Below are 12,928 nucleotides of genomic sequence, written 5' to 3' on the forward strand. Positions count from 1 at the left end.
ATCACATTAATTTTGCCATCTAAATAAGAGAAATGATATTATAGATGGTCCTTCCAATGTTGAAATTACACTTGTTCATAATTCTGACATGTCCTCATGGGACACATGACCCACTGTAAAGAGAATCTGGACTAGATGTACGTAAAGTATAGATCTCACATCAATGAAAAGGTCATGAGGAACTTCTGAATTTTTGTTCACAGATGGGTGGTGAGTTTTATATCAAGTAAAAAATTAACGTTCAGTTGATATCCAGAAAACATAATATCAAGGCTTTTGGTAAAATTCACAAGTGATAGGAGTAGCATTACTTTTCTGGACACAAAGTTCTCATATAATGAGGTCATTCTTGACAGTACAGTCTTTCCTTTTAATATTAGTTGTTTGCAAGCTTTTCCTTAAGCTAGATTAGATTCACATATTTTTCAATCATACAGACAATTGCTTCTGAGCCCTTGGGACCCCTGTCAGTAAGTACTTTCTCCAATCTCCACATTCTGAGAGTTCTTAAGGAAGATCCATGCTTATTCAACTATAGAAGAAATATATTTGGCCATTTAAAAATTATATTTTAAACTCCCCAAAGGTAAACAAAGCAGATCTGTCAATTATTAGCAGCCTGCTCTTTCTTCTGCATATTACACAAATACATAGCATTATCAAGATATATGGATGTAATTTTCCAAGAAATAAACCATTAAAGTAATGTGTATAGATGAAACACTCTAGAAAACAACACTAGCACCACAGGAGAGAGTGAAATATGATTTATGTCAATAAGTTCATAAAGGGCATTGCTTATCATTTTATTATTTAGTATCTATTCAATATGGAAAGTATACTAAAAGCTATCTATCTAAACAAAATATTGCACATTATCACACATTTCCTCTAGGAACTTACATAACAAATGATCTGAAGAAAGAAATTTTGGAAATCCAAAGCCTATGGTGTTTAAAACATAATAAAAATAATAAAATGCAACTTTCAATATGGAAGATTCATCTACAATTTTATGAGATTTCATAAAACTGAAAAAAGCAAAAACTAATATAAAGGAATAAAATTTCAAATCACATTATGATTCAGTTAAAAATCACACATTAGGAAAGAAATGTTTACTCAGAGTACTCGGTCTGAAGTGCACAATATCCACTTGTGCACATAAGTGGCAAACATAAATCCATTTCCTAGATAAGTAGCTAGAGATGAGAATCAGGTAGCAAGCAAGATAGTTATGAAGTTTCTGAATTGTATTTTAAAGGACCATTTCCAAAGTTAATTGAGGACTCTTTTCTGTTTTATTTATGATCGTAATTAATCATAAACAATGAGTGCAAATCCAGTTCATTAATAATGATGTGTCAACAATTGACACCAGCATTTCAGTGTCATACAATAACATATATGGATTTGTCACTCATACCAGGTGACCATTGAAAGTTTTCTCAGCTTTGTTCCTGTCAGTGCCAGAGACCCAGATGAAGGAGCAGCCCCCATCTGGGACAATATTGGTCTTGTAGAAAAAATAAGAGAGGATCAGTATGGAAACTGCTGAAAGGGCAAGATTTAGAGAGGTAGGTAAGTAAAATTTTCACATGGGAAAGGAAATCTCACAGGGAGGAGTACAAACTATATATCAAGCTTCCCCAATATACTAGTGTAATCTTTAATTGACACCATAATTTGAAGGAGGACACAGAGTATCTGGATATAGATCTTAAAATAGAAACAGGTCAACTGTCTTCTTAATTACTTCTGGCCAATCTCCTAGATTAATAAATTGTTTAATTTTTACTGTCTCTGATTTAATGAAACCCATCATCTCTGCAGTTATGTCCTTTCCTTACAACTCTGCTCTGCCTTCTGTTTATGTCTTCAGGGTAGAGTTTGACTTCCCTGCTCTTTCCTGCTAAATCTGGCTGGAAGGTCTCAGACCAAGCGACTCCCTTTCTAGCACATCGACTGTGTTTTTATACCCCAGGAAATGACGCCTTTCTTCAAATCTGTTTAAGACTACGTTTGAAAGCAAATATCTCATAATCAATAGTGTACTGTTAAGAAGCATTCTTTCTGAATCTCTCTCACTTAATGTCTTCTGATCATAATTTCACAGAGGTAGCCCGATTCTGGACTGAATCTGTTGAACTGTCCAGGCAAACTGATATCTACCTACCAAATTACTTAGAAGTAATTTTAATATAAAAGTGAATAAGGATTAATACATCTGGAAAAAATGTTCCAAGGGCTCAGTGCCAGCAGAGAGGGCAAATTAAAGCATATAAAAAATAAGATGGAATAAGGTTTAAGTGGTTCCTTGTACATAACTTAATTGTTATATTTGGACCCCTTTTATTTATTTATTTATTTATTTTTTAGAGAGAGAGAGAATTTTTCAATATTTATTTTTTAGTTCTCGGCGGACACAACATCTTTGTTTTGTATGTGGTGTTGAGGATCGAACCCGGGCCGCACGCAGGCCAGGCGAGCGCGCTACCGCTTAAGCCACATCCCCAGCCCTGGACTCCGTTGTTAATGACAATGTCTATAATAGTTTAAACAACAACAACAAAAAAATCGTGATTTTGCCCATCACTACATAATCTTGGCATCAGTGCGGGACATTAAGCCCTGGTGGCAGGAAGGGCTTTCTGCAGAGCAGGTAACACTGTCACTTGTCTCTAGCCATCCTGTCCTCAGAAATCAGAAAGTTCCACTTTATTCTGTACTGTAGAGGTCCTGATCCCAGCCTCAGAAACAAAGTTTCTTTCAAAACCATTTGGATCATGATGTTAAAGGAGAGGAGTGAGTTTTGCATTTCACAGGGGGATGTGAACAATCATAGGTAAAATGATCAGATTATTAGAGCTGCACTCTAATCTGTCCATCCTGGTTTAAATGGACTGACTGGGTGGTAACTGTCGGCAGGTGAGCCACAACTAGAGGAGGAGGGTCACTGGCGCAGGTGCTTTGACAGGGTTCACCTGTCTGCAGCCCCTTCCATCTCTCCCTTTCTCTGCTTTCTGACACTGTCATGGGCTCAGCACCTTTCCTCTACTGGTCTCTTCTGTCATGATGTGCTGTCTCACGTTGGGCCCAGAGCAAAGGAGTCAGCCACCTATGGACTGAAACCTCTGAAACCACGAGTTCCAAATAATTTTTTTCTCCTCTGAGTTGTTCTTCTTAGGTATTTTGGTCTCTCCGTGGTACCAGTTGGTTGCAGATCAGGAAGGGGTTTGTGTTGTTGGGTGTTGAAGATCAAACACCCGGGAGACACCAAGGTAAGCTTACAGAGCAAGTTTTATTTAAGAAAGTGATAGAGACAGACTTCTCCAAAAATAAGGGGGGCCTTGGAGCCAAGAGCTCATAGGAAGGAGTGAGGCTGGCTTTTTTTAGACTCCAGAACACCCCTCTTAAATTCTTATCTTATGTTTCTTCCCCGTATATGTGACCAAGGGCAGGAGCACAGAGGTTAGTTGTTAGTACCTCAGAGTGCTGAGGAATATAATAATGGGGGTTATCCCTTAACAACTCTGTATTCTCTCTTTGATAAACTGTCCACTCTCTCTGCCTCCATCCATTCATTACCTACACTGACTGTCTAACCTCGGCTCCTGCCTCAGTTTGCTGAGGAATGTGACCTATCCTATCCACTTAGGCCTGGCAGAGCTTCAGACAGATTGCTTTTGGAAAAGAAGGCAAGTGAGCTCAGCACAGTGACCACTTATAGAATGGCTTTATAGAATTACTCTCTTATCTTTGTGTCCCCTCCATTCTCATCTATCTGTCCCCTAACATCAGTGATGAAAAGCTGGCGAAAAGAGAAATTGGTACTGAGAAGCAGGTTGTTACTGTGACTAATCTGAGCATGAGGTTCAGAAACCCCTGGGAGTTATTTGTGGGAGGAGTGTGGAAAAGTTTTGGAAATGCAGGCTGGAAAAGCTTTAAAATGTGGTAAGCAGAGCTTAATAAGTACTTCTAGTTGGAGCTCAGAGGACCAGAATACTGATAGAAATGCAGACTGTGCTCATGAGATTTCAGAGGGAAATGAGGATTCAGGGGTGGAGGTGGAATTAGACTAAAGGTCATTTGTGTTGTATTTTGGTAAACAACTGGTCTACATTTTGGTCCATGTCCTGGGACTTGGGGTCAGACTGAATTTAAAGATTATCGACCCATCAATCTGGTGAAATTTTAAGATGGGAAAGTATTTGGTATGTGGCATAGATATTCCTGGCAGCTTTTAGCCAACTTACTACATAAGAATCAGGAGAAGAAAGCCATGTTGAAGGATTTAAAAAAAAAAAAAAAAAAAAACTTGCAGTTTAACCAGAAAAGTGCTTATAAAACTGAGACCAAGGAAAAAGTGATTGTTAAAGATATTGTGACCATGAAAGAGATGGTAAGTATTTTGAACAGAGACAATAGAAAAGATGGCTTGAGGGTTTCTCAGGAACTTATAAGACTAAACACACTGCAGGCTCATGAATGTAGAAGATGAAATTCCTTTGAAGTCATGGGGGCACCCGAAGTAGGAGACACCTCATTAGTCAAACTATAATGTTTAGCCTCTGCATTTAGTCCATCTCCAAGAGTCCTAGGAAGTTGTTTCACTTTTCTCAGCCACTCAAACACTTACAGGCTGCTCAGCCATGAATCCAGGAGCCCAGCTACTACATGAGTGAGCAACAGTCCTTGGTGTCACCCACTTGGTGCTGGTCCTGCAGAAATGCAGGAAGCTGGAGTTAAGGGGTCATGGAGGCTTCTAAGAAGATTCCAAAGGAAGACCTGAGAGGCCCAGCTAAGGGTAGTGGGGTTGGAGTCCCTGTGGGCTGCCCCTGAGAGGGCGATGTATAAAACTATGAAGGTGAAGCAGGAAGGAGCTGGAATGGGAAGTCCAGGAATTAAGAGATGCCAGTAATATGGACTGTGTTCCAAGAACAGCTGCTAACTGCAGAGAAAGCCATGCTAAAATAGAGGACGTGCACCATGCGACTGGCAAGGTCATAGAGACAGGGCTGCCCGAGCCCTTTGTAGAGCACATTGTACGGAATGTCTCAGGTGCTACCAAAGGGGTTATAGCACCCGTTTTCCCAGATGGGTTTCAGTCTTGCTTTGACCTCATCCCTCCTTTCTGTGCCCCCATTCCTCCCTTTCGGAATTGAAATGCTTATTCAGTGGCCACTATATATTGGATATATGTAACTGTCTTTTGATCTTTACAGGGGCTCACAGTCAAGAGTTTGCCTTGAACCTCAGAGGAGAAATGGACTTGGACTCTTGGAGATGGATTCAATGAAGAGGCAAAACATTATAGTTTGGCTAAAAGGTGTTCCCCAAAAGCTCCTGTGTTCAAAACAGAATTTTCCTAGGTGAAATAACGACATTGAAAAAGTACAGCTTCATCAGTCCATCCTCATTTACATAGACTCACTGGGTGGTTACCGTAGGAAAGTAGGGCATAGCTAGAAGAGGCAGGTCATTGGAGCAAGCCCTGGAAGGGTTCTTCTCCCTGGAGCATCTTCCATCTCCCTCTCTCTCTCGGCTTCCTGACTCTCCCATGAACTCAGCAGCTTTCCTCCACTGAGCCTTTTTGCCATGTGCTGCCTCCATCTTGAGTTCCAGCCAACCATGGACTGAAACCATGAGTTCCAAATAAACTTTTCCTCCAAGTTGGTTCTTGTTGGGTGATTTAATGACAGCAATGAAAAGGCAATTAAAACAGGATGATTCAGAGGAGCCATGATACTAAAAAATGCTTTGTTTAAATTATCAGCATAATATTCCCCAACATTATCTACTAATGTTAGGAAAACATCAAAACAGGGAAACAAATCTGGTCTTCACAGGTCAGCTGCAGGCCATTTTGTGTGTGTGTGTGTGTGTGTGTGTGTTTCTGTTTGCATAACCAGGCTTTTATTAAGTTAAAAGAGCATCTGTCCTCATCACAACTCTGATTTTCAATATCAAATTTTTTCCATCACCGTGATGGCCCCATCTAAGTTTCCCTTTTTAAATCTTGGTCTTTGTTATCAATTTCATTTTAAGTATATTTCAGACTCTGTTGTGCATCAGGATCACCTGTGCACTGGGAATAGAAAATAAACCAGGTAGGTCGACAATATCCTTGATCTTTATCCCATGTTTGGGAATAGCAGCAAAGTACAGGAATAGTCAAGAATATTTGAAAGAGGAGTTTTATTGTAATTAGATTCAAATTTCAGAACATTTACTCTGTTCAGGGAAAAAAGAAAGGGGAGAAGTATAGGGAAGTAGATTACTAAAGAGAAAAAGACCAAAATGGTTTTGGTACACTTACTTTTATACCAACCATTTTCATTCTGTCCATTGTTTTGAGTACAATAGCTTTTTGCTGGGATTTTTAACATGAATAAGGCTGATTTACTCATTAGCCTGTAAAACAACTTTTCTCATTATCTTCTATCCACTTTCCATACCCCAGCTTATCCCCACCAAGTATTCTTTCTCCAAACATCAGTTCATATTCCCAATCACCTCATAAGCCTTCCTAAATCACTTCTATCTACATGTATCTCTTCCCATTCATTACAATGTAATCAAATACTACGTGCATTTTTTTTTTATAACTAACAGAGGCATGTTTTTTGCCAATATGTTTCCCATCCTCTCTGGTATATGAATGAGTCTCAAACCTTGTTTTATTTCTGTATCATATGGCTCTAGAAGACAAAATAATCACCACTCAGTGAATATATTAGTATCACTGTGCAGATGAACTTTTACTTAGTTAAAAGTACATCTCAGCAAAGTCTGCTTGAAAGTCCTGAGACATAAGGAGACTTGGTTATATACAGCACCAGCCTACCACTAGATGGGAGTGGTCTCTCTAAACTGGCTGTCTGGCTAGAACACTTGTATGAATAAAACAAACAAATCAATAAATTCAATATATATAAGCTGTTGAGCAGCAAAAAAAAAAGTCAACAAACAAAAGTGAAGTGGCAATTGTTTTTTATACAATTCTTGGTCATAAATTTTTCTTTGTAGTATCATAACCAAGATGACCAAGGTAAATTATTTATATACAGACATTTCAGGTTGAGGTCATCTATTATTTTTCTTACAAATGCTTAGGAGTGATAAAAGCAATGAATTTCGAAGACAGGTATGCCTTCATTAATAATAGGGACACTTTCTGAGGAATGCATCTTTAATTCAATTTGATGCTTGTAGGAACATCATAGCACATATTTACACCAACTGAAATGACATAGGTCAATCACTCAAAGTAGTCTTTTGATATAATCAAGACCTGTACTCATATTTGATCTATACATCTGCTGCCAATATAATAAGGCATCGTGTTTTGTAGTAAAGTTTTAATTTATAAGTAGAAGAGCACATTCTAATGGAAAGTATAATATAATGAATACATGAACTAGCTAGATATCTGCTTATTGTTATTATCAAGTATCACATACTACACATAATTGTATGAATTATACTTTTATATGACTGGTGGCACAATAAATCTATGTAACACCAGCATCGCCATGAACACGTGAGTAACACTTTGCATTATAACATAATAATATGGCTACAAAGACACTAGGCAATAGGAGTTTTTCAGCTCCATTTAATCTTATGAAACCAATGCTTGTCTATATGATCCCTGCTCAACTGAAACAACATTACACAGCACATGTCTGTCATGATGATGATGATGATGATGAGGAGGAGGAGGAGGAGGAGGAGGAGGAGGAAAAAGAAGAGGGTATGGTGCTTACTAGGTTTCAGGTTCTGTTCTAATGACTTTATGTACCTTATGACATTTAATCCTCTCAATATTATTTCCACTTTACTAATTAAGAAAATGTGGCACAACAAGTTTAAATAACTTGGCCAAGGCCACATACCCAAACATAAATATGGGATATGTCTCAGATTCCCAGACTTTAGGACCCAGGCTCCATTATTCTCCAACACACTCATTACTTAAGCTTCTCAGTTATAGAAAGATATGTCTCTGCTCACTGTCATGTCAGAAATCAGCAAGAGCTATTATGAAAAGTATTTGTTATACCCCTCATTAGAAAAGCCTTTTCCATTGATTATATACTTGCTGAGGGTATAATATTAAAGACTAAGGATGGGGATAAATCCACAGAGGCACATAAGTGAATTTAACTGTTCTCAGAAATTAAGTAAACTATTTTGCAAACAAAAATAATTTTACGGGGCTGGGGATGTGGCTCAAGCAGTAGCGCGCTGGCCTGGCATGCGTGCGGCCCGGGTTCGATCCTCAGCACCACATACAAACAAAGATGTTGTGCCCGCCAAAAACTAAAAAATAAATATTAAAAAATTCTCTCTCTCTCTCTCTCTCTCTCTCTCTCTCTGTCTGTCTCTCACTCTCTCTTCTCTCTCTCTCTCTCTCTCTCTCTCTTTCTCTGTCTCTCACTCCCTCTTTTAAAAAATAAAAAATAAAAAATAATAATAATAATTTTACTTGCCTGTATATATTTTTACATAATGTAATGAAAATAAGACAAAAATATTATTGCTTACTGGATACTAGCTATAATTTGATACTTTTTAGTAAAACCAACAAAAGAATCACATTTCCCAAGGATGGCTGTCAACATGGTTCTGAGACATTTGTAGACAGCTTTCAGGGTATTATGAGAAAGTGATAAATAAAAGTGTACTTAAATCAATAGAAGTAAACACAAAAGCATGCTTGCAGACCTTGGAATTTCAAAGAACTGAACAAAATTGAATTTTGTTTATTGTGTTTTTCAAATGAAATGGCCAAGTTACAGAGAGAAGTATTTGGTTATTGAAGACAAAACTAAAGATATCAATATAGCACAGAGTTCATTAGAACAGGCAATGGAAGAAAGTTATTGGATCCACAAATCAATAGAAAAGGTAATACTATTCTGCTTCAGATACCAGAGGAACAGTCATTTTATTCCCCACCTTGGTAAAGTGTTTTTGGTTTATTATTGCTGTTGTTGCCATTAAATCAAAGATAACTTTTTTACGTGTACTTTTAATCTTCTTGAAGATTAATATTTTCCTACATTTGCTTTTGCTTTTGGCCTTTTCTTGGACTTTATATTACTTAATTAATCAATCTCTCTCCCTCTCTGCACCCATAAACTGTCCCCCTAATATGAGTTTTCATAGCGGAATCATCACTTTTATGAGTACTTTTATAAGTACTTCTCAAAACTTTTTCTCTTAACTTTTATAGTCATCCTGTTTTGTTTTGTTTCCAAAATATATGGCTTAGTTTTAACATAAGAATCTCTTCAAATGCTTAAAAATAAAATGCAGACTCATTAGGAGAGTTATAAAAAAAAATAGACTACTTTTTAAAAATCAAAGTACTAGGGAGGTAATAAGTCGTACCACAGAGGGCTTTTAGCATTCCCGCTAAAGCATCTCTGCAAGTCCAATATCTTGGAAATATCAGACGACATCTAAAAATTGAAGCTTTTGTGAAAATTCATCCTGAAATCCAAGAGTCTGAGCAAAACCTCCATCCTCATCATGCTTTTAAGTGTCTTGTCTTATACATTTTTACTCAGAAACAATATTTTTTCAATCTTGGCTTTTTAAACTATATAAAAATGGTATTCTATTGTACGCAATCTTCTGAGATTGGCTTTATATCTCAACACCATGTTGAAGCACACAGTTACAAAATATTCACTTTCATGGATATATCAGATTTCATCATGTAAATATATACCATGACTTATTTGTGAATCTTTCTGTTGATAGGCTTAGAGCTGTTGCTCTTTTTTTTCCTGTTATGAACAAGATCACTATGAAAATTCTTATACATGTCTTTCAAACACATCTAACTGTTTATATAAAGATTTTGTCTGAAAGGGGGATAATTGTTGATTTATAGGATATGAGAATGTCCAACATTAAAAGACAATGCCAAATTGGTTTTCCAAAGTAGTTGTACAAGTTTCTACTCCAACTAGTAATCTGAAAACATTCCCATTGATTCACATCCATACCAATATGTGGTATTTCCAAAATCTTTTATGTGAATAATTTCTTTTGAGTAATATCTAGGTAAGGATTTGGTGAGTTAGACATTATTTGCATTTTTAAATTTTTTTTTTAGTTGTAGTAGGACACAATGCCTTTATGTTATTTATTTATTTTTATGTGGTGTTAAGGTGTTAACCCAGCACCTCACACATGCTAGGCGAGCCCTCTACCACTAAGCCACAACCCCAGTCCCCAGTATTTGCATATTTAATAGATATCACCAAACTATTTTCCAAAGCGGTTTTTTTGAGCTTACATTTTCACCATTAATTTACTTTAACATTGTTAACTCACCAGCATCTTAACATACAAGGCCTCCTTTTATTCTATAATTATTTTCTGTACATTCTTTCTTGTTTAATGGATAAAATGTCATTCTTTATTTGAGAAAAGTTATTTTTTATAAACTATCTGTTTTTATTGTTTCTCTTTATTTGTTTTTGTTTTGTTTTGTTTTGTTTTGTTTTAGACAGCATCTCACTAAGTTGCCACGGCCTGCCTAAAGTTTATGATTCCCCTGACTCAGGATCCAGAATAGATAGCATTATAGGAATGCACCACTACACACTGCTAAGATTCTGTTTTGTAAAATTAGACTATTACTCTTTTCTCTTATTTGTAGAGAGCTCCAACTACAACCTCCTTTTTAGAAGAACACCTCTTTCCATTTCTCAAGTCTTCTGGGGAAAGGATTGCATTGTTAATATGCTTCCTTCAGGACTCCTCTTGAATTCCAGAGTAGATTTCAGATTTCTCTTGACAAGTCAATTAACACTGTCCTTCCACTTACCACCTTTCAAATTTGCTGCCAAATTCTCTCACATACCTCTCATCAAGGTGGGTTGATGTAAATTGATTTTCTTTTTCTGCCACTTTCGCTTAGCTGCAGGAGAGAAAGTAGGAAAATCATTATATTTTTGTCATCAAGCTCCTTTCTCTGATCTTTCTAGTCAAACCTTTTGGTTTGGACTAAGCTTCTGACTGCTCCTCATTCTTCGACTTTCTAGAGGCTCTAAACGCACTTTGATCTCTTCCAAACCAATGTCTAGCTCTCGCCAAATCCTACAATCACATTATTTAGAGTAATTTCTCAAACTTTTTAAACCCCTGGACGCTTTTGATGAGAATAAAAGAATTGTGGGTTTTTTTTTTTCAATATAATATACTCGAGGGTTGAGATTCTCATTAAGAATTACTACAAGATGGCAGAATACAAAAGGCTGCTTTCCTGGCTGCTCCAAGTTATGAAACCAGGAAAGTAGATAGGCAGCTTCTCAGCAAGGTGGGTGAAAGAAAAGAGATGGAGAATTTACTACAATTTAATAATGGACATTCAAAGCAGATCGGAGACTCAGATATAAAAAAAAAAAATTAAGAAAGTAATCCCTAGTGCTACAGCTGCAGCCACAGCCAGAGGCACCAACTAGATGGGTCCCTATCAATCAAAGTGGAAGGATAAGGAAATTAAAGGAACCCACATACAGAGAGTTTAGAGATCAAAGACACTGACCAACTAAACCAAAAGGTGTGCTGCACAATATCCTTGTGCAGGAAAGAAGCTACATCTCTCCTGGCTGCGTGTGGAGTAAAGAGGAAAGAAACATTTTGCAGCCACAGGATGGGGAACGAAAACTGGGGGACCCAATTCCTGGCAAACTGAGTTTGGCCCAAAATACTGACTTTGCAAACCCACACTGCATGGCAAGATGTGTGCCTAAGTGACCATGAGAAAATCTAACATGGAGAGGGGTTTACACAAGGTACTACTCAGCTTCTTCCCTTCTCCCTCCAATTCAGCTGTTTGCAGTACTAACTGGGGAAAAAACACCCTGGCCAGGATTTGGAAAGGGTGGGAACAAGAAAGATTGAGTTTGGAGACTGAATCTGAGACCAGGAAACATGAGGTCAAGACATGATGGAGTGGACTAAGAATTGGCTCCTCCAATGATGAGTGGATTGTATCTCTGAGCCTTCATCTCTCCCAATAAATCTTAAACTTGGTCTTTTCAGATTATTCATATATCTTTGGATATTCTGCTCCTGGTCTCTTAACATCTTTTCTCCATGGTCAACTTAATTTTCAAGATTATATATTTTGTCTTCATAGCCTAAAACTCAGTCTTCTAGGTGTTCTAGTTTTTTGGTGATGCTTCCCATTCAATTTTTAATTTGGTTTCTTGATTTCTTCATTTTAAGAATTTCCTCCAATTGATGAGTGTAACCCAGGGGAAATCTCTGGGGTGCAATCTTCCAGCATGGACCAGCAATTGCTTGGTCCTGGAGTTGTGCTGTTTTAAAGTCTCCAGACAAATTTCCATTCAGTAAAGAACCTGGAGCTTACCTAAGCCTGCAACCCATCTCCAAGAGTTCTGCCTATGAATTACCTCTCTCACTTCAGCAAACCCACCCCAAGGGTGGAGAACATCACACTCCGGATGATCCCACCTACCACTGCTGAGAAGAGAAAATGAAAATATTTGAATGCAAATGGAAATAATTATTTAACTTTTCATTAAGATTCTTTTTCCTCTCTCTGTTTAATTGTAACCTTAATGGTTCATGGACATTTTTAATTTAACTTTTCATTAAGATATTTTTTCTCTCTCTGCTTAATTGTGACCTTAACGGTTCATGGACATTTATACATATGTATATTTGTTTTTAAATTTCATTTATAGCATTTTTGAAGCCAGTTATTTTTCATGGACCCATATTTTGAGGACTAGAACATTTTATTAGTATTTCAGTTTTGTTTTGTATTCTTTTATTTTTAGTTTCTAAATTTTTACTTTATCTATATTTTTCTCTTGTTTATCTGTTTCTCTTGATTCTCTTTCTCTTTTCTGCTAAAAGCCAATATCTATTATTC

Source organism: Callospermophilus lateralis, chromosome 4 (assembly GCF_048772815.1).
Source record: "Callospermophilus lateralis isolate mCalLat2 chromosome 4, mCalLat2.hap1, whole genome shotgun sequence".
Classification (NCBI taxonomy): domain Eukaryota; kingdom Metazoa; phylum Chordata; class Mammalia; order Rodentia; family Sciuridae; genus Callospermophilus; species Callospermophilus lateralis.